The sequence below is a fragment of the Scyliorhinus torazame genome, chromosome 1 (genome assembly GCF_047496885.1).
Source record: "Scyliorhinus torazame isolate Kashiwa2021f chromosome 1, sScyTor2.1, whole genome shotgun sequence".
NCBI classification, from domain to species: domain Eukaryota; kingdom Metazoa; phylum Chordata; class Chondrichthyes; order Carcharhiniformes; family Scyliorhinidae; genus Scyliorhinus; species Scyliorhinus torazame.
The window spans coordinates 313,441,486-313,466,297 of NC_092707.1; the positions used below are offsets into that span (position 1 = coordinate 313,441,486).

General features: G+C 46.4%; 1 protein-coding gene across 13 annotated transcripts in view; it reads left to right on the plus strand.

Annotated features, from left to right (window-relative positions):
* Positions 1–24,812, plus strand: part of LOC140424010 (girdin-like) — a 695,300-nt gene that overhangs the window by 220,585 nt on the left and 449,903 nt on the right. Inside the window, exon 1 of one of the 13 annotated variants that reach the window (XM_072507842.1) lies at positions 9,882–10,050. The exons of the other annotated variants lie outside the window; for them this stretch is intronic. The gene's annotated coding sequence lies outside the window, so the exon portion shown is untranslated. Of the gene's footprint in view, positions 1–9,881; positions 10,051–24,812 lie in introns of those variants that run through there. 13 annotated transcript variants of the gene reach the window in all.

Consider the following 24,812-nt stretch of genomic DNA (forward strand, 5'->3'; position numbering starts at 1 on the left):
TGCACTCCCGGATCATCTGATACCCCAAATATCGCTATCCCCCCAGCTCCATTTTACCCGAATATCCAAGATCTTGGACATGGCCTTTGCAAAGCCCTTCCAAAACTCCGCAAGCGCCGGACACACCCAGAACATATGGGCGTGGTTTGCTGGGCTCCCCGAACACCTCACACACCTGTCCTCCACCCCAAAAAACTTACTCATCCTCGCCCCTGTTATGCGCCCTGTGTACCACTTTTCACTGGATCAGGCTGAACCTGGCGCAAGATGAGGAGGAATTGACCCTGCCCAGGGTGTCAGCTCACAGGCCCTCATCCAGCTCCTCCTCCCACTTGCCCTTCAGCTCCTCCACTGAGGCCTCCTCTGCCTCCTGGTAGATCTCCGAGACCTTACCCTCTCCGACCCACACGCCTGAAATCAGCCTGTCTTGTATCCTTCGGGCAGGCAGCAGTGGGAATTCCCCCACCTGCCTCCTCACGAACGCCTGAAGCTGCATATACCTAAAGGCATTTCCCGGGGGTAACCCAAATTTCTCCTCCAGCGCCCTCAGACTGGCAAAAGTCCCGTCGATGAATATATCCCCCATCCTTCTAATTCACGCCCGGCTTAGGAACCCACCATCTATCCTGCCCGGAGCAAACCTATGGTTGTTCCATATCGGGGACCAGACTGACACCCCCCCCCCCCCCCCCCCCCCCCCCGTGCCGTCTCCACTGCCCCCAAACCCTCCGTGTCGCCGCCACCACCGCGCTCGTGGTATACCGCGTCGGCAGTAGCGGCAATGGTGCCGTCACCAGTGCCCCCAGGTTAGTACCTACACAGGACGCCGCCTCTAGCCTTTTCCACGCCGCCCCCTCTCCCTCCATTACCCATTTCCGAATCACCGACACGTTTGCTGCCCAGTAGTAGCTGCACAGGTTCAGCAGCGCCAGCCCCCCTCCGACTGCGCTCCAAGAACAGTCTTTTAACCCTCGGGGTCTTATTTGCCCACACAAATCCCATAATACTCTTGCTCACCTGCTTGAAAAAGGCCTTGGGGATGAGAATAGGCAGGCACTGAAACACGAACAAGAACCTAGGGAGGACTATCATCTTAACGGACTGCACCCTGCCTGCCAGGGAGAGTGGCAGCATGTTGCACCTCCTGAAGTCCTCCTCCATCTGGTCCACCAACCACGCCAGATTGAGCTTATGCAAGACCCCCCCAACTCTTGGCTACTTGGATACATCTCTCCACCATCTTAAGCGGCAGCTCCTCCAACCTCTTTTCCTGGCCCCTCGCATGCACCACAAAGAGCTCGCTCTTCCCAACGTTGAGCTTGTATCCCGAGAAGTCCCCAAACTCCCTAAGGGTCTGCATGACCTCCCCCATCCCCTCCACCAGATCCGCGATGTACAGAAGCAGGTCATCCGCATATAGTGACACACGGTGCCTCCCCCCCGGACCAAACCCCTCCAGTTTCTGGACTCCCTCAGCGCCATGGTCAGTGGCTCAATCGCCAGGGCAAACAGCAGGGGGCCTCGTTCCAGGGTACAGTCGAAAGTACTCTGACCTCAGCCGGTTCGTCGATCCACTCGCCACCGGGGCCTGGTACAACAATTTAACCAACCCTATGAACCCCTCCCCGAACCCAAACCTGCCCAGCACCTCCCACAGGTACTCCCACTCCACCCGGTCAAAGGACTTATCCGACTCCATTGCCGCCACCATTTCTGCCTCTTTCTCCCCCCCCCCCCCCCCCCCCCCCACCCCCCCGGGTTCTGACTTGTACAAGTTCCCATAGAAGTCCCTAAAGACCTCATTTACTTTGGCTGGAGTCCGCACCGTGTTTTCCCCCCTGTCCCTGATTACCCCAATTTCCCTAGCCGCCTCCTTCCTTCACCCGACTCGCCTTTTACCCCATACTCATACACTGCACCCTGCGCCTTCCTCCACTGGGCCTCAGCTTTCCCCGTAGTCAACAAGTCAAACTCCGTTTCGAGGCTCCGGCGCTCCTTCAGCAGCCCATCCTCGGGGGATTCCGGGTACCTCCTATCCACCCTTAGTACCTCCCCCACCAATCTTTCCCTCTCCGTCCTCTCCCTCTTTTCTCTGTGAGCCCTGATTGAAATTAGCTCCCCTCTGACCACCGCCTTCACCGCCTCCCAGACCACACTCACCGGCACCTCCCTGTTGTCATTGGCCTCCATATACCTTTGAATGCACCCCTGGACCCGCCCACAGACCTCCTCATCCGCCAACAATCCCACATCCATGCGCCACAGCGGGCGCTGGCCCCTCTTCCCTCAACTCCAGCTCCACCCAGTGCGGGGCGTGATCCGCGATCCCAATGGCCGAATACTCCGTCCCCTCCACTCTCTGGATCAGCGTCCTGCTCGCCACGAAAAAGTCTTATCCGTGAGTAGGCCTCGTGCACGTTGGAGAAGAAGGAGAACTCCCTCTCCCTTGGCCTAGCAAACCTCCACGGATCCACTCTTCCCCCCCCCCCCCCATCTGATCCATAAACCCCCTCGGGACCTTGGCCGCAGCCGGCCTCTTACCCGACCTCGACCGATCCAGTACCGTGTTAAAGTCCCCCCCCCCGCCATTATCAGATTCCCTACCTCCAGATCCGGGATCCGGCTTTACAACCGCTTCATAAACCCTGCATCGTCCCAATTTGGGGCATATACATTCACCAACACCACCCGGGCCCTCTGCAGCCTACCACTCACCATCACATATCTCTTCCCCCCCCCCCCCCCCTTATCCGCCACAATACCCGCCGCCTCAAAAGTCACCCATTTGCTCATCAAGATTGCGACTCCCCTGTTCTTCGCATCCATCCCAGAATGAAAGATCTGCCCCACCCATCCCTTCCTCAGCCTGGTCTGATCCGCAACCTTCAGGTGCGTCTCCTGTAACATGGCTACATCTGCCTTTAGTCCCTTTAAGTGCGCAAACACCCGGGCCCTCTTGACCAGCCCACTCAAGCCTCTCACGTTCCACGTGATCAGCTGGATTGGGGGACCCCCCCCCCTTGCCAACTAACCATCTCCTCTTTTAGGCCAGCGGGTGCCCACACCTCACGCACTCTTTCCCCCTCCCCAGGCGGAGGCTCCCCGCCCCGACTCTCCCTCTTACTTCCAGCTTCCCCTCAGTCAGTACAGCAGCAACCCAATTACCCATCCCCGGCCAAGCAATTGCTTAACCCCCCCCTGCTCCCCCCATTGCACTCCCGTAAGTCAGCTGACTCCTGACCCCGGCCGCTCCCGCCTCTGCCACCGATCCACCTGTTGGATTCCCCCTCAAAGTCCCCCACCCTCCCCCCACCAAAGTGGGGTGGCCCAATTCCCCCCCCCCCCCTCCACTCCCCCTACAAACCATTGTGTACTCCAATCCAGTACTGCCCCCCGCGCTCCCTGCCTGGGCTGACCCCGCCCCCTAAGGCGCAGCTCCTTTCTCCTGCAACCTCGCCCCATTCCCCAAAGGCCCAGGGCCTCCAGCCCTTACTCCCCCCCCCCCCCCCCCCCCCTCGAATGCGGGGAACAACCACTACCAAACCAGCACACATACAGAGAAAACACAAGTATCATCCTCGGCACTATCAACGACTCCGCCAATCTTCGTGTCATCCGCAAACTCACTAATCAGACCACCCACATTTTCCTCCAGATTATTTATATATATATATAAACAGCGGTCCCAGCACTGATCCCTGCGGAACACCACTAGCTACAGATGTCCATTCTGAAAAAAACCCTTCCACGCTACTCTCTGTCTTCTAAAACCAAGCTAGTTCTCTATCTATGTAACCAGCCCACACCGAATCCCATGTGAGTTTACTTTTTGTACAGTCTTCCATGTGGGACCTTGTCAAACGCCGTACTAAAGTCCATATAAACTACATCCAAAGCCCTTCCTTCATCAATTATCTTTGTCACCTCTTCAAAAAAACTCAAGCAAATTGATGAGACATGACCTCCCCATACAAAACTATGCTGCCTGTCACTAACTAGTCCAGTTTCCTCCAAATGTGCATACATCCTGCCCCTTAGTATCTTTTCCAAAAGCTTCCCTACCACTGATGTCAGGCTTACCGGCCTATAAATTGCTGATTTGTCCCTGCTTCTTTTCTTCCTTCCTTAAACAAGGGAATAACATTGGCTGTTCTCCAGTCCTCTGGAATCTCATCTGTGGTCAAAGAGGATGTGAAGATATAAGGCCCCAGCTATTTATCCCCTTGCTCTCGCAGTAACCTGGGATAGATCCCATCCGGCCCTGGGGACTTGTCTACCTTAATGCAATTTAGGATATTCAACACTTCCTCTTTTGATATATTGATGTTCTCAGAAGCGTTCGTACACCTTTCCCTGACCTCCACATCCGCCATGTCCTTCTCCCTGGTGAATACTGATACAAAGTATTCATTAAGGATTTCACCCTGTGGGTCCACACATAACTTCCCTCTATTGTCCTTAAGTGGGCCGACTCTTTCTCTTGCTACCCTCTTGCTCCTAATGTATGCACAAAAAGCCTTGGGATTCTCTTTGACCATGTTTGCTAAAGATATTTCATGGCCCCTTTTGGCCCTCTTAATTCCACGTTTAAGTTCCTTCCTACTTTCACTGTACTCCTCAAGGGCTTTGTCAGTTTTTAGATGCCTAGACCTATTGTATGCTTCCTTTTGACTAAATTTATAACTGGCACTGGAGGGTGTGCAGAGGAGATTCACTAGGTTTATCCCAGAGCTGAAGGGGTTGGATTACGAGGAGAGGTTGAGTAGACTGGGACTGTACTCGTTGCAATTTAGAAGGATGAGGGGGGATCTTATAGCAACATATAAAATTATGAAGGGAATAGATAGGATAGATGCAGGCAGGTTGTTTCCACTGGCAGGTGAAAGCAGAACTAGGGGGCATAGCCTCAAAATAAGGGGAAGTAGATTTAGGACTGAGTTTAGGAGGAACTTCTTCACCCAAAGGGTTGTGAATCTATGGAATTCCCTGCCCAGTGAAGCAGTAGAGGCTCCTTCATTAAATGTTTTTAAGATAAAGATAGATAGTTTTTTGAAGAATCAAGGGATTAAGGGTTATGGTGTTCGGGCCGGAAAGTGGAGCTGAGTCCACAAAAGATCAGCCATGATCTCATTGAATGGTGGAGCAGGCTCAAGGGGCCAGATGGCTGACTCCTGCTCCTAGTTCTTATGTTCTTATTTCTATCCTTCATTTTTGCGGGGACATTCCTGTCCTGCACTTCAATCAACTGGCCTTTAAAAGTCTCCCACGTGTCCGACATGGATTTGCCCACAAATAGCTGCTCCAATCCACATTCTCCAGTTCCTGGCTAATTTGGATGAAATTGGCCCACGCCCAATTAAACACCCTCACCCGAGGGCCACTCTTGTCCTTCACCATGACTAATCAAAATCTTATGGAATTATAGTCGCTAAGCCCAAAATGCTCCCCCACTGAAATATCAATCACCTGGCCTGGCTCGTTCCCCAATACCAAGTCTAGTATGGCCTCCTCCCTTGTTGGGATGTCAACAGACTGTATCAAAAAGCCCTCCTGAACACATCTAACAAATTGCTCTTCTTCCGAGTCCCTGACCGTAAGGGATTCCCAGTCAATATGGGGGAAATTAAAATTGCCCATCACAACTACCCTGCTTTTTTTACACCGTTTCAGTATCTGACTACACAACTGCTCCTCTGTTTCCATCAGGCTGATGGGAGGTCTATAGTACATTACCAACATTGCGATTTCACCCTTCCTATTTCTGAGCTCCACCCATGATGCCTCACTACAAAATCCCTCCAATGTATCCTCCCTCAACACAGCTGTGATCTGCTCCCTAATCAGCAATGCAACTCCCCATCTCTTTTGCTTCCCCTTCTGTGCCGTCTAGAACAATGATATCGCGGAACGTTAAGCTGCCAATCCCGTCCCTCCTTTAACCATATCTCCGTAAGTGCAATTACATTATAGTTCCATGCTGTAATCCAGGCTTTCAGTTCATCTGTTTTACCTGTTATTATACTTGCATTACAGCAAATGCACTCCAGACCTACAGTCTCGCTGAACCCTGCGACTTCCCTCTGCCTGCTCTTACTCTGCGCTATGCTTATCTCAGTCTAACTTTTTTCCCCAGCCTCTACACTTACTGGCCTGCTGTTCTGGTTCCCACACCCCTGCCACACTAGTTTAAACATTCCTGAACAGCAATAGCAAACCTCCTGCCCAGGATATTTGTGCCCCTCCAGTTCAGATGTGACCCGTCCTCCTGGTTAGCTTCCAGTTGCTGTTGAGTACAGATTCAAGAGTTCTTCTCCTTTTCATAAAAACCTTTACTTTCCTTCAACACTGTACAAAACTCTTATCACCACATCACATGCTCCAAGGGACACCTGAAGCCTCTTTACATATGAGTGTCAATTATTGGATACAGAACATCAATGCGACACCTAATTGGAATGTCTCTTAACCCACTCCTTAACAGTCTCCCCTTCCTTCGAGAAAAAAAAAATTGGTGAAAACAAAATTACAAGCAACTCAAAAACACATGCAATTTCCCACCCCCACGTTTTTCATTTTTGAAAGGAAAAAAAAAACAACTTCACAGAAACAGGCGCCCTTCATTAACGATATCCAAAAGATTCTGTGAACTAGCCTCTCTTTTCGTAAAACAATCGGACAATTGATAGCTACTGTCGATCCATTTAATTTTTGCTGTCTACCCTCTATCCAATAACTGCTTCAAACTTGCGATGTCTATCCTTAACCTTTTCTCATTCACACGTTTTGCAGAGTGCACATTTTCCCACAAGATTTATTGTCAATGTGACACTCAATGGGTATGTTACCCAAATCCCCAAATCCAAAGTTGTCTGTCAATATCTGATATATATAAAAGGCCATATCCACCGCCTCTACAAGGCTTAACATCTCAGCGGCCAAAGTGCTTTTGACCATTCTCCTTATTTTCTTTGTTTCCCACACAAGAGGGCAACATTTATCATTGTTCCCCAAAAGGAAAATTATAAAACCTGCGCTTGAAACCCCATCACACAAATTTACATAGGACGCATCACTATAAATTGAGTTTCAAATGCCTCAGATCACCTAAACCGGCAACCTCAAAAAACACACCTACATTTTTAGTTTGACCAACGCATTTTTAGTTTGACCAACGCTTTATTTGCTCTCATTAAGTCTTCCACTTTAGGATGATTCATTTTTGTACTCAACTCTAAGACATCAAAACTAAAATCCGGTCTAGTCTGCCGACCTAACCAATTCAGTTGCCCAATTAAACTACGCAGTTGCTCTTTTTCCATTTTTGAAACCACTGCGTTTGTGAAACCCGACCACGACTAATTGTTATTGGGCTGATGCTCTCCAAATAAGATTGTTGACGTAAAGTTGCACCTAACTTACTGATTTCCAGTCCAATATATTTGAATGCACCGGAAGCCTGACTTCCAACCCTGAATTCTTTCCTCAAACCAGAGATTACAATAGCTTCAAAAACACGAGTCCCACCCCACAAAAAATCATCGACATGCATCATAAAGATGCCAGAAGGATTTCCTGTATAGTGCCAGTAAAACATTGCCGGATCTGCTTTCAACTGGCAACAGCCTAACTTTAACAAAACTGACCATACCGAAAAATACCAGACTAGACGCACCATTTAATCCATATACACATTTGTTCAACTTCCAGAGTACCCCTTCTGTGTTGGCTGCCTCTTTAGGAGGACGGAGAAAAATGTCTCTCTGAAGCTGATGCCCCTGCAAAAAGGCAGCTTTTATACCTATAGATTTGCATTCCCATGCTTTTGTGGCTAATAGAGCCAGGAAGATCTTTAAAATAGCCTTTCCTGCCGTAGGTGAATCTGCCCTTTAATCCTGATCTTCTACGTTACCTTCAAATCCCCTAGCCACAAGCCTGGCCGTTGCCTTGTAAGTTCCATCTGGAGGAACCTTTTCCGTGCAAATCTATCTGTGGGATAGAGCTTTTTGTCCCCTATCCGGTACTTCAGTGTGTACCCCAAATTCACTCCAACTATGCAGTTCTTGCTGTTTGGCATCTTTGATAACTTTTTCATCTAATTTATTGGAAGCCACCAAAATCTTACGTGCATGTGCGCTTCTACTCCTCGTCATATTCGTAGTCTTACCCATGTTTCGCGACCTTGACAAACTACGTCCCCTATTCCGCCTGGTATATCGTTCTGTACTGCTACTGCTTGATCTTTCCCTTCTGCTGTGGGATGTCCTTTCAATAGTTCTCGACCTTTTCCTGCGAACCTGTTCACTATCCAATGTACTATCTGAACGAGCACTGTGTTTCTGTGCCCTTCATATTTGAACTTCGTGTTCCAATCCATTGTCTTGACACCATTCCCTGAATGCTGTGCATTCAACCAGTGTTTATACGTTCCAGTGGCTTCCCTGCTCTACTAATAACAGTTGCATCCTTCCATTGACTAGATCCTTCAGGCAAATACGTCACTTTTGTACCAACTTTTGGCAGTTGTCCTTGGGGGAAAAATGGCCTGTTCTAATTCATCAGAAGTGTTGTGTTCCTCTACAGAAACCCTGTCTATATCAGTTAACTGATCCTCATAGTTCTGTGACACGTGCGTGCCAGATGACCCTGGTTCCTCGTCATGTCTGTCTGTTCTGTCTAAATTTGAAAATTGGTAGTCTGTACCCATTATTCTTGATGAATGTACCCTAACAGTCTGATTGCCATGTTGCAACAGAATTGTTTTTCCATCTGTGCCTATGATCGTCCCTGGTCCTTTCCATTCATTACTATTGTCTCTCTTTTAGTATACTATGTTTCCTTGCTGAAAAATGGTATTTGATGGCCGTACATTATGCCTTAAAGCTCTGCGAATTCGTTCAGAGACCTCTGCTCCCAAAACGTTTTTTCTACTGCTATGTAATGCATTTAAATGCTCACCAAGGCAGAGCTAATTGTAGTCCCTTCCCAAGCTGGAGGCTGATCATCCAAAATGGAATTTTAGGATTTCTACCAAACACAAATTGATAGGGACTATAGCCCCTAACCAACTGCAACAAATTCTTTGCATGTACCGCCCATGCTAAAGCTGAATTTATCTTGCAATTTGGTCTATCTGCCAAAATGTTCCGTAGCATGTCTATTTCTGCATGGTTTCTTTCACACACACACCATTACTAAATGGGCTTTCAGTAGCCGTATTCATAACTCTGATATTGATGTTTTCACACACATCCCTAAACTCATCATTAGCAAATTCTCCCCCATTGTCTAAGGAATTTTGCCGGTGGGCCCATTCCTGACCCTACCCATTTTTCCACGATCTGATACAGAATTACTCTCTTTTACTTCGTACAATCGTTGATTGACTAAATCTGGTTGCTAAATCTACAAAATGCAAAATAAATATATGAATGGCTTTATTTCAGATCTTAAGGTCCATGGCCACAATGTTGTTAAAATCCCTGGCCAAAAGTAGGGTTACTATCAGTCGTGATGGTGTCCTTCTGTATTTCCTACAAACCTCACAACGATCACTAACCTGTTCTATCAGCTTTGTATAGTCTTCATCCCTTACTCCTGCATCCTTTAATACATTTTTCAGCCTCCGAGAAGACGGATACGCAAATTGCCGATGCAGTTTTAATACAACAATCTTGTTATCTGCTAATGTCCCATTTCCAGCTGCCAATAACACATCCTTAACAACTGCACCTGAAATATTATTTGCCAGTAATGGAATACAATAGTGTCCCGACTGTGTAAATTGTAAGTCCACCGTCTTTCCAAAAGCTGTTGCCTTATCCTGTTCCATATCCAGTTTCAGGTGTGCTTTCTTCATTGATGTTCTGCTCAGAAGCAAAGGTATCTCACTTGATACAACATCCGTGCTAATGAAATGATTCACTCCGGCAATATTGCAAAGGATCACCACTGTTTTCAGCGACTTCAGAGTATTATCATCCCCAATCCTGAAACTTGTGGAACTTTCAAATTCCATAACCTCGTTACGATTTTCCTCATTTAAAGAGCCAGGTAACAGTTTTTTTTGAAAAACCTTTTAAGGCATTTCTAATTTTATAATAATAACAGTAAACAGTACAAATACAAATATAATAAGGGCAGCACGGTAGCCTTGTGGAGAGCACAATTGCTTCACAGCTCCAGGGTCCCAGGTTCGATTCCAGCTTGGGTCACTGTCTGTGCGAAGTCTGCACATCCTCCCCGTGTGTGCGTGGGTTTCCTCCGGGTGCTCCGGTTTCCTCCCACAGTCCAAAGATGTGCAGGTTAGGTGGATTGGCCATGATAAATTGCCCTTAGTGTCCAAAATTGCCCTTAGTGTTGGGTGGGGTTACTGGGTTATGGGGATAGGGTGGCGGTGTTGACCTTGGGTGAGAGAGCCAAGAGCCGGTGCAGACTCGATGGGCCGAATGGCCTCCTGCACCGTAAATTCTATGATCTATGATAATAGTGCAAAGACCACCTCCCACCCTCAAGTGCCACCCTCATGGGGCTGTTTAGCACACTGGGCTAAATCGCTGGCTTTGAAAGCAGACCAAAGCTGGCCAGCAGCACGGTTCAATTCCCGTAACAGCCTCCCCGAGCAGGTGCCGGAATGTGGTGACTAGGGGCTTTTCACAGTAACTTCATTGAAGCCTACTTGTGACAATAAGCGATTTTCGTTTCATTTCATTTCCTCTAAACAATAACCTAACTCCTCCTCCTCTAGTTTCCTCCAAAGAAGTCGACAAACGGCTGCCACCTCCAGACGAATCCTAGCATTGACCCTCTTAGGTCAAACCTTATTTTCTCAAGTCTGTGGAAGCACGCCATGTCACTAAGCCAGATCTCTGAATTCGGGGGCTTCGAGTCACTCCACGCCAAGAATATCCGTCTCCGACACTCTGAAAATCGCCACCTCTGAACTCATCACCACCTTTGTTTTTAACACCGTGGACATGACATCTGTAAAACCCTGCCAGAATCCCCTCAGCTTTGGACATGTCCAAAACATATGGACATGGTTTGCTGGCCCCCCTGCACATCTCACACACCTGTCCTCTATCCCCAAAAACCTGCTCATCCATGCCACTGTCATGTGTGCCCGGTGAACGACCTTAAACTGAATGAAGAGGACGTGTTGACTCTGCTTAACACATCCACCCAAAGACCTGCCTCTATGTCCCCGCTCTAGTTCATGTCCCCATTTGCGCTTTAGCTCCTCTGTCTGCATTTCCTCCGACTCCATGAGTCCTTTATAAATATCCGAAACCTTCCCCTCTCTCACCCCAGTTCTGGAAACTACCGTGTCCTGTATCCCCTGTGGCGGTAGGAGCGGAAATGTCAAAAACTGCCTTCGCAGAAAATCCCTCACCTGCAGATATCTGAATCCATTTCCTGCTGGCAGTTCAAATTTCTCCTCTAAATCCTTCAAATAGGTGAAGCTGCCATCTATAAATATATCCCCCATCCTCTCAATCACTGCTCTCTGCCATCTCCAAAATCCCTCATCCAGCCTTCCGGTACAAACCGATGTTTTTTGCCGATTGGAGCCCAGACTAATGCTCCCTCCACATTCATATGCTTCCTCCACTGTCCCCAGACTCTGAGGACCACCACTACCACTGGGCTTGTGGAGCATCGGGCTGACGAAACGGCAGAGGTGCCGTTACCAATGTTCCCAATCTGTGTCCTTGCATGATGCCGCCTCTACTCGCTCCCATACCGACCCCTCCCCCCACAACCCACTTCCTAATCATGACTATATTTGCCGCCCAGTAATAGTTGCTAAAGTTCGGCAGCGCCAACCCAACCTCCCCTCGGTCACACTCCAGCAACACTTTCTTCACTCTCAGGGTTTTACCCGCCCACATAACAGCCCAAATCACCTTGTTTACTTGGGATAAAGATGGGGAGGCACTGAAAAACAAACCAAAACCTCGGGAGGACCATCATTTTCAGGGTCTGTACACTCCCTGCCATTGACAGAGGGATCATGTCCCACTTTCGAAAGTCCTCCTTCATCTGTTCTACTAGCCGTGTCAAATTTAGTTTATGTAACAGCCCCCAGTCCCGTGCCACCTGGATTCCCAAATAATGAATGCTCCCTCCCACCACTGAATGACAGCTCTCCCAATCTCCTCTCCTGCCCCCTTGCCTGGATCACAAACATCTCGCTTTTCCCCATATTCAATTTACACCCCGAAAACTGGCCAAATTCGCCATAAATCTTCATAATCTCTCCCATTTCCCCCCCCCCCCCCCCCTAAAGGGTTGGAAATCTACAGGAGCAGGTCGTCGGCGTATAGCGAGTCCCTGTGTTCTACAACTCTTCGGACCAACCCCTTCCAGTCCCGTGAAGCTCTTCGCGCCATCGCCAGTGGCTCTATTGCCAAAGCGAACAGCAGTGGGATGAGGGGGCATCCCCGGCCTAGTCCCCCGGTGCAATTTAAAATAGTCCGACGTCAACCGATTCGTTCAGACACTTGCCATCGGTGCCTGGTAGAACAACTGGACCCAATCAATAAAGCCCCACCCAAACCCGAACTGCCCCAACACCTCCCACAGATAGTTCCATTCCACCCAGTCGACGGCCTTTTCTGCGCCAATCGCGACCACTACTTCCACCTCCCTCCCCCCTTGGGCCATCTTGATCACATTTAAGAGTCTTCTGACGTTAGCCGTTAGCTGCCTGCCCTGAATGAAAATAGGGATCTTCCCTAACACCCGTCTTTTAAATTCCGCATCATCCCAGTTTGGTGCGTAGACATTCACGAGCACCACCAGCATCCTCTCCAGCTTCCCGCTGACCATGATATACCTGTTCCCCATATCCGCAACTATTTTCCCTGCCTGAAATGCCACCCTTTTATTAATCAGGATCGCTACACTTCTAGTCTTTTAGAGTCCAACCCCGAGTGAAATACCTGCCCAACCTACCCCTTCCTCAATCTGGTCTGATCTGTTACCCTCAGGTGTGTCTCCTGTAGCATTGCCACACCCACCTTTAATCCCTTCAAACGCGAGTACACGTGAGCCCTCTTAACCGGCCCATTCAGACCTCTAACGTTCCATGTGATCAGCCTGCCCGGGAGGCATCTCCCCCCCCCCCCGGCCGATCAATCAACCATCGCCCTTCATATGCCAGCCTCCAGCTCGCATGCCCGACCTTCGGCACCCTCCGTCCTTGACCTTCCCTCCCCTGTCAGCAGAGCAATTCCTCCCTGCTCCCCCCATTAACAGCACAACAATTCCAACTCCCTTTAGCAAACTTATCATCTGCTCACCCCCTACTGCGCTTCCGTGAGCTAGCCTGCTCAGCTAGCCTGGTAGCTCCTCTCTTCCCCCCCCCCCCCCCCCCATGTCACCAAACATCCTACCCACTATTGTAACCCCCTCCCCTGCTGAGACTTGCATATTCAAAAAAAAAGTTCCAACCCAACACAAAGAAAAGACAAAGAAGATCCATCCACCCTTCCCCCACCAGCACCAGGTTAATTTACAAAACTGAGCAACAGCCCAATAATCAATATAAAAAAACATTTCACATACAGTTCTAAAGCGAAAATAACTTTAACAAAATCGATAGAGCATTACCCGTCCCAAGAGTTCAGTGTCCTCAATCACCTGCCAGCCCTATACTTTTAATAAAGTCCATTGCCTCAAAATAGAGTTCCTGATCTTCAAAAGTGACCCATAAATGAGCTGGATATAGCAGCCAAAACTTCACATTCTTCTTGAAAGGGGACGATTTTACTTGGTTAAATCCCGCTGTTCGTTTGGCCAGATCCACACCCAAGTCTTCGTAGATGTGCAGCATGCTGTTCTCCCACTTGCAGCTCCATGTCTGCTTGGCCCACTGCAAAATCTGTTCCTTATCCAGGAACCGGTGCATTCGCACCACCATCGCTCTCAGCGGCTCGTTCACACGCCGGCTCCTCGCAAGCGTTCTGTGCCCTCTATCCACTTCAAAGGGTCGAGCAAATGCCCCCATCACCCATTAACTTCTCGAGCACATTCGTCACATAGGCCCTTGCGTCCGTTCTGTCGCAGCCCTCAGGGAGGCCGATGATCGTCAAATTCTGTCGACGGGACCTGTTTTCCAGGTCCTCCACCTTCTCCTGCAGCCTTTTCTGCTGATCCCTCATCAGCCCCACCTGTAACTCTAGCTCAGTTCGGTGTTCCTTGTGTTCGACCACCACCTCGTCAACCTTCTGGATCGCCCGACCTTGGGCTTTCAGCCCCTGCTCCACCTGGTTGATCGATGTCTTGATTGGGTCTAAACCTTCCTCCTTTTGCTTGGCGAAACTCTCCTGAATAAATTTCACCAGCTGCTCCGTTGACCACTGGGCCGCTGAGTCAATACCCTACACCTCTGCCATGTTTTTCTCTTATACGACCACTTCTGGTCCATGTCTCCATATACTGGTGTTTGATTCCTCCTCACTGTGCCATCCACTCCCGATTTTTCAAATAAAATTCGAAAGAAGTAGGGGAAAAATGTCCAAAAGGTCAGTCACGAGCAGCAGCTACGAAATGTACTACCTCCTACTCCAGGTCCCGATCTCCTTCCATACTCTCGTAACCTGTTTGTAGCCGTACGATCTCGCCATCCTGTCAGTAGTGTATCTTCTATAATCTGTTTTATTGCTGACTGACCCATTTTTGTCTTAAGAGCCATAGGAATTGAATGTTTCCACAGAAACTTCTTTAATGCTTCTATCATCTGATCGAATAAGGTATCATTATCTGCAAATTTAACTCCTGTCAAAACTAGGAGCCTCTCCATATTAGTCACTCTTGCACAGTCCAGTAACTTAAATGCCAACACGGACTGTGGAAATTCCAGGCGGTGTTTGTGCAGCCTTTTGTATAGTCTGCTAAATTCCATTATATAGTCCTTAATAGAGATATCCTCTGTTTTCCGGAATCTGTCAAATTCTGACCAAGCTTAACAAGTCATCGTTTTGATAAATGTTATCTATAAAATGCAATAGAATCTCCAGACCTTCTTCTGAGTCTAACTGTTCCAATTCCAGTTCAGGAAACACCTTGCTTCGGATTTTACTCTCATAAGGTAGAGAAAGAGCCAATGCCATCCCTTGTATCCTCTTTCCCAAGGCAGTTACCTTAGTCCATATAACAACTTCATTTCTCCATTGGTCCTACGATCCCCTTTCAGAAAATAATGTCGGATAGTCATATCCGGACATCTTTATTCTAGATTCAGCCATATATATATTTTTTTTTTTTTAAATGTCTTCTTCTTGAAAAGTTGTATCTTTCAACCCTTTACATTTGCACAGCAACCATTCTCTGCTGCCATTGTTAGCTAATAGCTGCTGTTGAGTAAAGATTCAAGAGTTCTGCTCCTTTTCACAAATACCTTTATTTTCCTTCAACACTGTACAAAACTCTATCACCACGTCACATGCCCCAAGGGCCACCTGAAGCCTCTTTACATATCAGTGTCGATTATTGGATACTTAACATCAATGAGACATCTAATTGGAATGTTTCTTAACCCATTCCTTAACACTTCTTGTACAGGCCCCACCTTCCCCAGAAGACATCCCAGTGATCCATATATCTAAAGCCTTCCTTCCTACACCAGCTCTTTAGCCACATGTTCAACTGTACTATCTCCCTGTTCCAAGCATCGCAAGCACAAGTTAGATGAAGTTATGAAGCTGGAAATAGGCAGCCTTCGTAATGATGCAAATATGAAGTTGGAAACTCCTCCCGAGATGAAATGTGGCACCAAAGTTGTTGGCAGGTTGGTTTGATCTGACTTACAAAGGAACGGAATGGAGTTGGTAGGGAATGGAGTTTGGAGTGGGAGACTGGAACAATGCTGGCATTGACTGGTTGGGTTGATTCTCTGCTGTATATTCTCTGTTGTATATTCTACCTGAAAAGTCGCTGAGAAGTAGAACAAAGAATATTATCTAATCATTTACTTTGAGCTAAAATTTGCTGTGTAACCGTTGAACAGCTTAATTGATTTTTAATGGTCAATACCATTATTGTGAATTGTTCATTTAACAACCAGTGGTCCATTGGGTTACTAATGCACCAGTGATGTGTAAAGCAAAATCGGGTCATCATAGCAGCACTTTGGTGAATATTTGAGTGAGTTTGACTATGCTTTGAACAGAAATCTATCATGCAAAGAGCTGATATTTCCAATTTTGTTGATGGCAGCATTTGTTTCCTTAAACTGCAATAGGAATAAAAATATTTTTAAATAGATAGAGAGCCAGGACCTTTTGAGGTGTAGCACTCACTGTCTGATTGCCACCCAGCTCCTTTTTACTTATTCTGACATTTTTGCCCAAGTTTCCGGGCGGAGTGAGAATTGCAATGCAGTTGTTCAGGAACCCTCAGTCCAAACGAACATTCGAATTCGGAGCAGGAATTGGCCACCTAGTCCTTCGAGCCTGCTGCACCATTCAATGAGATCATGGCTGATCTGATTGTAACTTCAATTCCACAATCCTGCCTAACCTCGATAATCTTTCAGCCCCCTTGCTTATCAAGAATCCATCTACCTTTGCCTTAAAAATATTAAAATACTCTGCTTCCACCACATTATCAAGAAGTGTTTCAAAGACTCGCAACCCTCTCAAAAAAAATAAAAATATCTTCTCTGCATCCCAAAAGAGGTAACCCTTTATTTTTAAACAGTGGCCCCACAAGAGGAAACATCCTCTCCACTTCGATCCTGTCAGGATCCCCTCAAGATCTTGCATGTTTCAATTAAGGTGCCTTTTACTCTTCTAAACTTCAATGAATATAAGTCTAGCCTGTCCAACCATTCCTCATTGGACAACCCATCCACTCCAGGTATTAATTTATTAACCTTCCTCTGAACTGCTATTGCATTTGCATCCTTCCTTAAATAAGGAGACCAATACTATACAGAATACTGCAGATGTGGTCTCTTTAATGCTCTGTAGAACTGAAGCATAACCTCCTTACTTTTGTTAAGTAATGGGTTAAGAGACATTCCAATTAGTTGTCTCATTTATGTTAAGTATCCAATAATTGGCACTGATATGTAAAGGGGCTTCAGGTGGCCTTTGTGTCAGGTGATGTGATGATAGGGTCTTGTGCAGAGTCTGTTAAAGTAAAATAAAGGTGTTTGAAAAGGAGCAGAACCTTTGACTCTTTATACAACAGCTAAATGTCTTAACAAATGGTAGCAGAGGATGATTGCTGTGCACATGTGAAGGGTTGAAAAATACAACTTTTCCAGACCAAACCAAGGAGTGAGTGAGAAGAAAAAAAATAAGATATGTGGTTGAACATAGGATAAAGATGGCCGGATATGACAACCCCCCCCCCTTATTTTCTGAAAGGGGATCGTACGATCAGTGGAGAAGTGCAGTAGTTATGTGGCCTAAGGTAACTGCCTTTGGAAAGAGAAAACATGGTATGGCATTGGCTCTTTCTCTACCTTATGACAGTAAAATCCAGAGAAGAATGTTTTCTGAGCTGGAATTGGAATAGTTAGACCCAGAAGAAGGTCTGCAGACTCTATTACATTATATGGATAAGATTTATAAAATGGATGACTTGTTAAGTGCTTATGAAGCATGGTCGGATTTTGATAGGTTGTGGAAAATAGAGGATTTCTCCATTGAAGACTATATAATGGAATTTGGCAGACTATATAAAAGGCTGCAGAAGCATGACACGGAAGAGTCAGAAGGGGAAAAGATTGTGACCAGAAAGAAGGTATTGTCCTATTAACGAGCAGTTTTACGCCGGTAATAAGGGTGTTGGTTGCAGAATCCTTCAATTATGCTGTATTGGACAGTGGCTGCACATCTTCTGTGTGTGGAATTGACTGGTTAAAATGTTACCTGGACTCCTTGAATGCTGAAAATTGTAACAAGGTTAAGGAATTTGAGTTTCCCAAATTTCAGGTTTGGGAATGATAATACTCTGAAGTCGCTGAAAACAGTGGTGATCCTTTGCAATATTGCCGGAGTGAATCATTTCATTAGCACGGATGTTGTATCAAGTGAGATACCTTTGCTTCTGAGCAGGCCGTCGATGAAGAAAGCACACATTAAACTGGATATGGAACAGGATAAGGCAATGGTTTTTGGAAAGATGGTTGACTTGCAATTTACACAGGCGGGATACTATTGTATTCCATTACTGACAAGTAATATTTCAAGTAGAGTTGTTAAGGATGTGGTAATGGCAGTTGAAAATGGGACTTGCGCTGATTAAAAGCTTGTTGTATTAAAACTGCATAGGCAATTGCGCATCCATCTCCTCGGAGGCTGAAAAATGTATTAAAGGATGCAGGGGTAAGGGATGAAGACTATACTAAATTAATAGAACAGAATAGTGATCGCTGTGAAGTTTGTAGGAAGTACAGAAGGACACCAGCACGGCCGATGGTAACCCTATCTTTGGCCAGGGATTTTAACGACACTGTGGCCATGGACCTTAAGATCTGGGATAAAGCCAATAATATATTTATTTTGCATTTTGTAGATTTAGCAATCAGATTTAGTCAATCAACGACTGTATGAAGTAAAGAAAAGAAAGTAATTCTGGATCAAATCGTGGAAAAATGGATAGGGACAGGAATGGGCCCACCGGCAAAATTCCTTACGGACAATGGGGAAGAATTTGCGAATGATGTGTTTGGGGATATGTGTACAAACGTGAATATCACAGTTATGAATACGGCTGCGGAAAGCCCATTTAGTAATGGTGTCTGAAAGAAACCATGCTGTAATCGATGACGTGCTCCGGAAAATTTTGGCAGATAGATCGAATTGCAAGCTAAATTCAGCTTTAGCATGGGCGGTACATGCAAAGAATTCATTGCAGATGGTTGGGGGCTATAGTCCTTATCAATTAGTGTTTGGTAGAAATCCTAAAATTCCATCCATTTTGGATGACCAGCCTCCAGCTTGGGAGGGGACTACAATTAGCTCTGCCTTTGCAGAGCATTTAAATGCATTACATAGCAGTAGAAAAGCTTTTTTGGAAGCAGAAGTCTCTGAAAGAATTAGCAGAGCTTTGAGCCATAATGTACGACCATCAAATACCGTCTTTCAGCAAGGAGACATAGTACACTAAAAGAGAGACAATTTTAATGAATGGAAAGGCCCAGGGAAGATCATCCACATATATGGCAAAACAATTATTTTGCAACATGGCAATCAGACTGTTAGGGTACATTCATCAAGAATAATGGGTACAGACTACCAATTTTCAAATTTAGACAGAACAGACAGACATGACGAGGAACCAGGGTCATCTGGCACGCACGTGTCACAGAACTATGAGGATCAGTTAACTGATATAGACAGGGTTTCTGTAGAGGAACACAACACTTCTGATGAATTAGAGCAGGCCATTTTTCCGAAAGGACAACTGCCAAAAGTTACAAAAGTGACATACTTGCCTGAAGGGTCTAGTCAATGGAAGGATGCAACTGTTATTAGAGCAGGGAAGGCCACTGGAAAGTATAATCATTGGTTGAATGTACAGCATTCAGGGGAAGGAGTCAAGACAATTGATTGGGAACGCGAAGTTCAAAAATGGAGGGCACAGTAACGCACTGCCAGTTCAGATAGTACATCGGACAGTGAACATGACTGCAGGAAAAGGTCGAGAACTATTGAAAGGACATCCCACAGCAGAAGGGAAAAATCAAGCAGTAGCAGTACAGAACGAAATATCAGGCGGGAGAGGGGACGTAGTCTATCAAGGAACACGAGTAAGACTACGAATATTAATAGGAGTCGAAGCCCACATGCCCCTGAGATTTTGGTGGCTTCCAATAAATTAGATGAAAAAGGTATCAAAGATGCCAAACAGCAAGAACTGCATAGTTGGAGTGAATTTGGGGTATAAACTGAAGTATCGGATAGGGGACAAAGAGCTCTATCCCACAGATGGATTTGTACGGAAAAGGTTCTTCCGGATGGAACAGGCTTGTGGCTAGGGGATTTGAAGAAAACTTAGAAGATCAGGATTTAAGGGTAGATTCACCAACGGCAGGAAAGGCTATTTTAAAGATCTTCTTGGCTCTCTTAGCCACAAAGGCATGGGAATGCAAATCTATAGATATAAAAGTTGCCTTTTTGCATGGGCATTAGCTCCAGAGAGGCATTTTTCTCCGTCCTCCTAAAGAGGCAGCTAACACAGAAGGAGTACTGTGGAAGTTGAACAAATGTGTATATGGATTAAATGGTGCGTCTAGTCTGGTATTTTTCGGTATGGTCAGTTTTGTTAAAGTTAGGCTGTTGCCAGTTGAAAGCAGATCTGGCAATGTTTTACTGGCACTATACAGGAAATCCTTCTGGCATCTTTATGATGCATGTCGATGATTTTTTGTGGGGTGGGACTCGTGTTTTTGAAGCTATTGTAATCTCTGGTTTGAGGAAAGAATTCAGGGTTGGAAGTCAGGCTTCCAGTGCATTTAAATATATTGGACTGGAAATCAGACTGACTATGTTAGGGGCAACTTTACGTCAGCAATCTTATTTGGAAAGCATCCGCCCAATAGCAATTTGTCGTGGCCGGGTTTCACAAAAAGACACAATGATTTCAAAGATGGAAAAAGAGCAACTGCGAAGTTTAATTGGGCAATTGAATTGGTTAGGTAGACAGACTAGACCTGACGCGAGTTTTGATAAGAGTTGAGTACAAAAACGAATGATCCCAAAGTGGAAGACATAATAAGAGCAAATAAAGTGTTGGTCAAACTAAAAATGCAGGAATGTGTTTTGAGGTTCCCGGTTTTAGGTGACCGAAGGCACTTGAAACTCATAGTTTATTGTGATGCGTCCGATGCAAATTAATGTGATGGAGTTTCAAGCGCAGGAGGTTTTATAATTTTCCTTTTGGGGAACAATGGTAAATGTTGCCCTCTTGTGAGAAACAAAGAAAATAAGGAGAGTGGTCAAAAGCACTTTGGCTGCTGAGACGTTGAGCCTAGTTGAGGTATATATAGCCTTTTATATATCTCAGAAATTTTGTGATTAGGGGATTTGGGTAATATACCTATTGAATGTCACATTGACAATAAATCCCTGTGGAATCCACTCTACAAAAACTGTCAATGAATAGACATCGCAAGTTTGAAGTAGATGTTGGCCAGAGGAGAAACAGCAAAAATTAAATGGGTCAACAGTCGCTATCAATTGTCAGACTGTTTTACAAAAAGCAGGACTAGTTCACAGAAATCTTTGGTTGTTGTGAATGAAGGGCGCAGTTTCTATGACTTTTTTTCTTCCAAAAATGAAAAAAAAAGAAGGGGAGAAATTCCGTGTGTGTTTTTGAGTTTCTTGTAGTTTTGTTTTCACCTAATTATTATTTTTTCTCCATGGAAGGAGAGACTATTAAGTAATGGGTTAAGAGATATTCCAATTAGTTGTCTCATTTGTGTTAAAGTATCCAATAATTGACACTGATACATAAAGGGGCTTCAGGTGGCCTTTGTCAGGTGATGTGGTGATAGAGTTTGTGCAGAGTCTGTTAAAGTAAAATAAAGGTGTTTGAAAAGGAGCAGAACCTTTGATTCTTTATACAATAGCAGCTAAACATCTAACAACTTTTATATTCAATTCTCCTTGGAATAAACAATAATGTTCTATTAGTTCCAGACGAGGTTTCACCTATGCCCGGTATGAATGAAGCAAGGACTGCAGCGGTTCAAGAAGGCAACTCACCAGCACTTTCTGAAGTGCAACTGGGGATGGGCAATAAATTCTGGCCTAACCAGCAACACCCACATCCTGTAAATTAATTTAAAACAATAGCCCCCTACTTGTGAATTCAATTCCCCTCCCAATAAATGATAACATTCTATTAGATTTCCTAATTACTTGCTGTACCTGCATACTGGCCTTTTGTGATTATTGCACTGGGACACCCAGATATTTCTGCATCTCTGGGCTCTGCAATCCCTCATCATTTGGATAATTTTATTTTTTATTTTTCCTACCAAAATGGACAATATCAAACTTATTCGCATTATACTCCATTTACTAGGCCATTGCCCATTCACGTGACCCAGCTATATCCCTTTGTAGCCTCTTTGTGTGCTCTTCACAATTTACTTTCCTACTTCTCTGTTTTATTGGCAAATTTAGCAACCATGCCTTCAGTCCCTTCATCCAAGTCATTGATACAAAATGTAATAAGTTTAGGTCGCAGCACTGATCCCTGTGGTACACCACTTCTTACATCTTCCCAACCTGAAAAATACCTATTTCTACCTCCCCATCGTGTTTCTTGTTCGCAAGCCAATCTTCTCTCCAAATCAATCTGTTACCCATTACACAAAGTTTTTATTTTCCGCAATAACCTTTGACATGGCACCTTATTAAATACCTCCTGAAAATCTAAATTCACTGGTTCCCCTTTATCCACAGCATTTGTTACTTTTTCAAAGAACTCCAATAAATTGGGCTTCTCATGCACAAAACTATGCCTGATTAACCTGACTGTTCCAAGTGCCGCGCTGTAACATCTTTAATCACTTTTGTTAAAAGATGTACTTTATTACAAACATGCATCAAAACAGAGTACAGCAAATAAACACCCCGGGAAACATACTTCCCAACAATCAACTATACAGTCTACAGATTTTTTCCCTTTTCACCCTCCCTCCACCCACCTCCCTGCGACGAACAGCTCCTCAAACACCATCACAAACATCCCCCACCTTTTCTCAAATCCCCCTGCTGAGCCCTTTAACTCATACTTTATCTTCTCTAACTGCAGGAAGTCGTACAGGTCACCCAACCAAGCAGCTACCCTGGCGGCGATGCTGACCGCCACTCTAACAACGTCCACCGCCGTGCAGTCAGAGAGGTGCAGGCCACTACATCGGTCTTCCTCCATGAGCTCCGGCTTCTCTGAAACCCCAAATATTGCCACCAAAGGGTCCGGGTCCACCTCCTCCACTACCCTGGCTAAGACCGCGAACACTCCAGCCCAGAATCTTCCCAGTTTTTTCGTAACCCCAAAACATGAGCGCGCGATTCGCTAGCCCACGCCCACACCTCTCATGCTCATCTGCTACCCCCTGAAAGAATTCACTCATTCACACACGAGTCATATGCACCCTGTGCAGCACCTTTAACTGTGTCAGGCTCACCCTTGCACAAGAGGAGGTCACGTTTACCCTACGCAGTGCCGCACCATACCCCCCAATTGATCTCCCTCCCAACTCCGCATCCCATTTCTTCTTGATCTTCACCACGTGCTCGCCTCCCTGCTTCCCCAGCCATTGTATATACCCCCAATTCTTCCCTCCCCTTCCATATCCAGAAGCAGCAGTTGCTCCAGCAGGGTGTATCCCGGCAACCTAGGTAACCCCCTCCAGACCTTTCGCACAAAGTCCCTAACCTGCAGATACCTGAACTCTTTGTTCAGCTCTACCCCTCGGCAGCTCTACCCTCTCCCTTCGCTCCTCCAGACTGGCGAACCCTTCCTCCAAATACAAATCCCTCACCTTGACCAGCCCCACTTCCCTCCACTTCCTGTGTACACTATCCATCTCTCCTCTCGGCTCAAACCCATGATTCTCGCACAGCGGTGTTAGCACTGACATCCTTTCGACCCTCAAATGCCTCCTCAACTGATTTCATATCTTCACTGTGGACTTCCTGAATACGTGAGCCACTGGCAATGCTGCAGTCACCTTAGCCCTCAAACTAGACCCCTTACAAGATTCCTCCATCCTAACCCACTCTACCCCTTCTCACCACCGCCGCACCTTGTCCACATTCGCCGCCCAATAATAATGAAGCAAGGTCGGGAATGCCAACCCCGCACCCCCCCCCGCCTCTGTAGCAGATCCTCCCCACCCTCTGCATCTTCCCCGCCCATACAAAGTCCAAAATGATCGTGTCCACTTTCCGGAAAAAGGCCTTTGGTATAAAGATTGGGAGAGCCTGAAAGATATACAAGAACCTCGGCAGAATATTCATTTTCACCACTTGGGCCCTCCCCGCCAACGTTAAGTGCAGTGTATCCCACCTCCAAAGATCCTCCCTGGCCTCCTTCACCAGCTTGGTTAAGTTCCACTTATGGAGCCCCGTCTATTCCCTCGCTACTTGAATCCCCAAATACCTAAACTTATATTTCGGCACCATAAATGGCATCCCCCTAAATTAGCCCGCTGTCCCAGCTCATTCACCAGGAACACCTTGCTTTCTCTACATTCAGTTTGTACCTGGAGAAACCTCCATACCTCTCCAGCAGGCCCATAATCCTTCCCAGACTCTCCAGCGGATCCGGAACATTCGGCAAGAGCCCTCTGCATAGAGCGACATCCGATGCTCCCTCTGTCCCCCTCATAATCCCCTGCCACTCTGCTGACCACTGAGAGCCATCGCCAACGGCATTATCGCCAGCGCAAGCAACAACAGCGACAGCGGGCACTCCTGCCCCATACCCCTGTGTAAGTCAAAGCTTTGTGAGCTCATATGATTCGTTCTCACCTCGCCTTTGGTGCCACATACAGCAGCCGCACCCATGTCACAAAACTCGGCCCAAACCTTCCCAAAACCTCGTACATGTACCGCCACTCCACCCAATCAAATGCCTTTTCCGCGTCTATGAACACCACCACCTCCGTTACCAGAGCCCCCGGTGGATTCCTCACCACATTCAACAGCCGTCTTATATTACTCGCGAGCTGCCTGCCCTTCACGAAGCCTGTTTGATCCTCTGCAACCACCCCCGGGACACAGTCCTCTATCCTCCCTGCAAATAATTTTGCCAATACTGTCACATCCGTGTTCAATAGT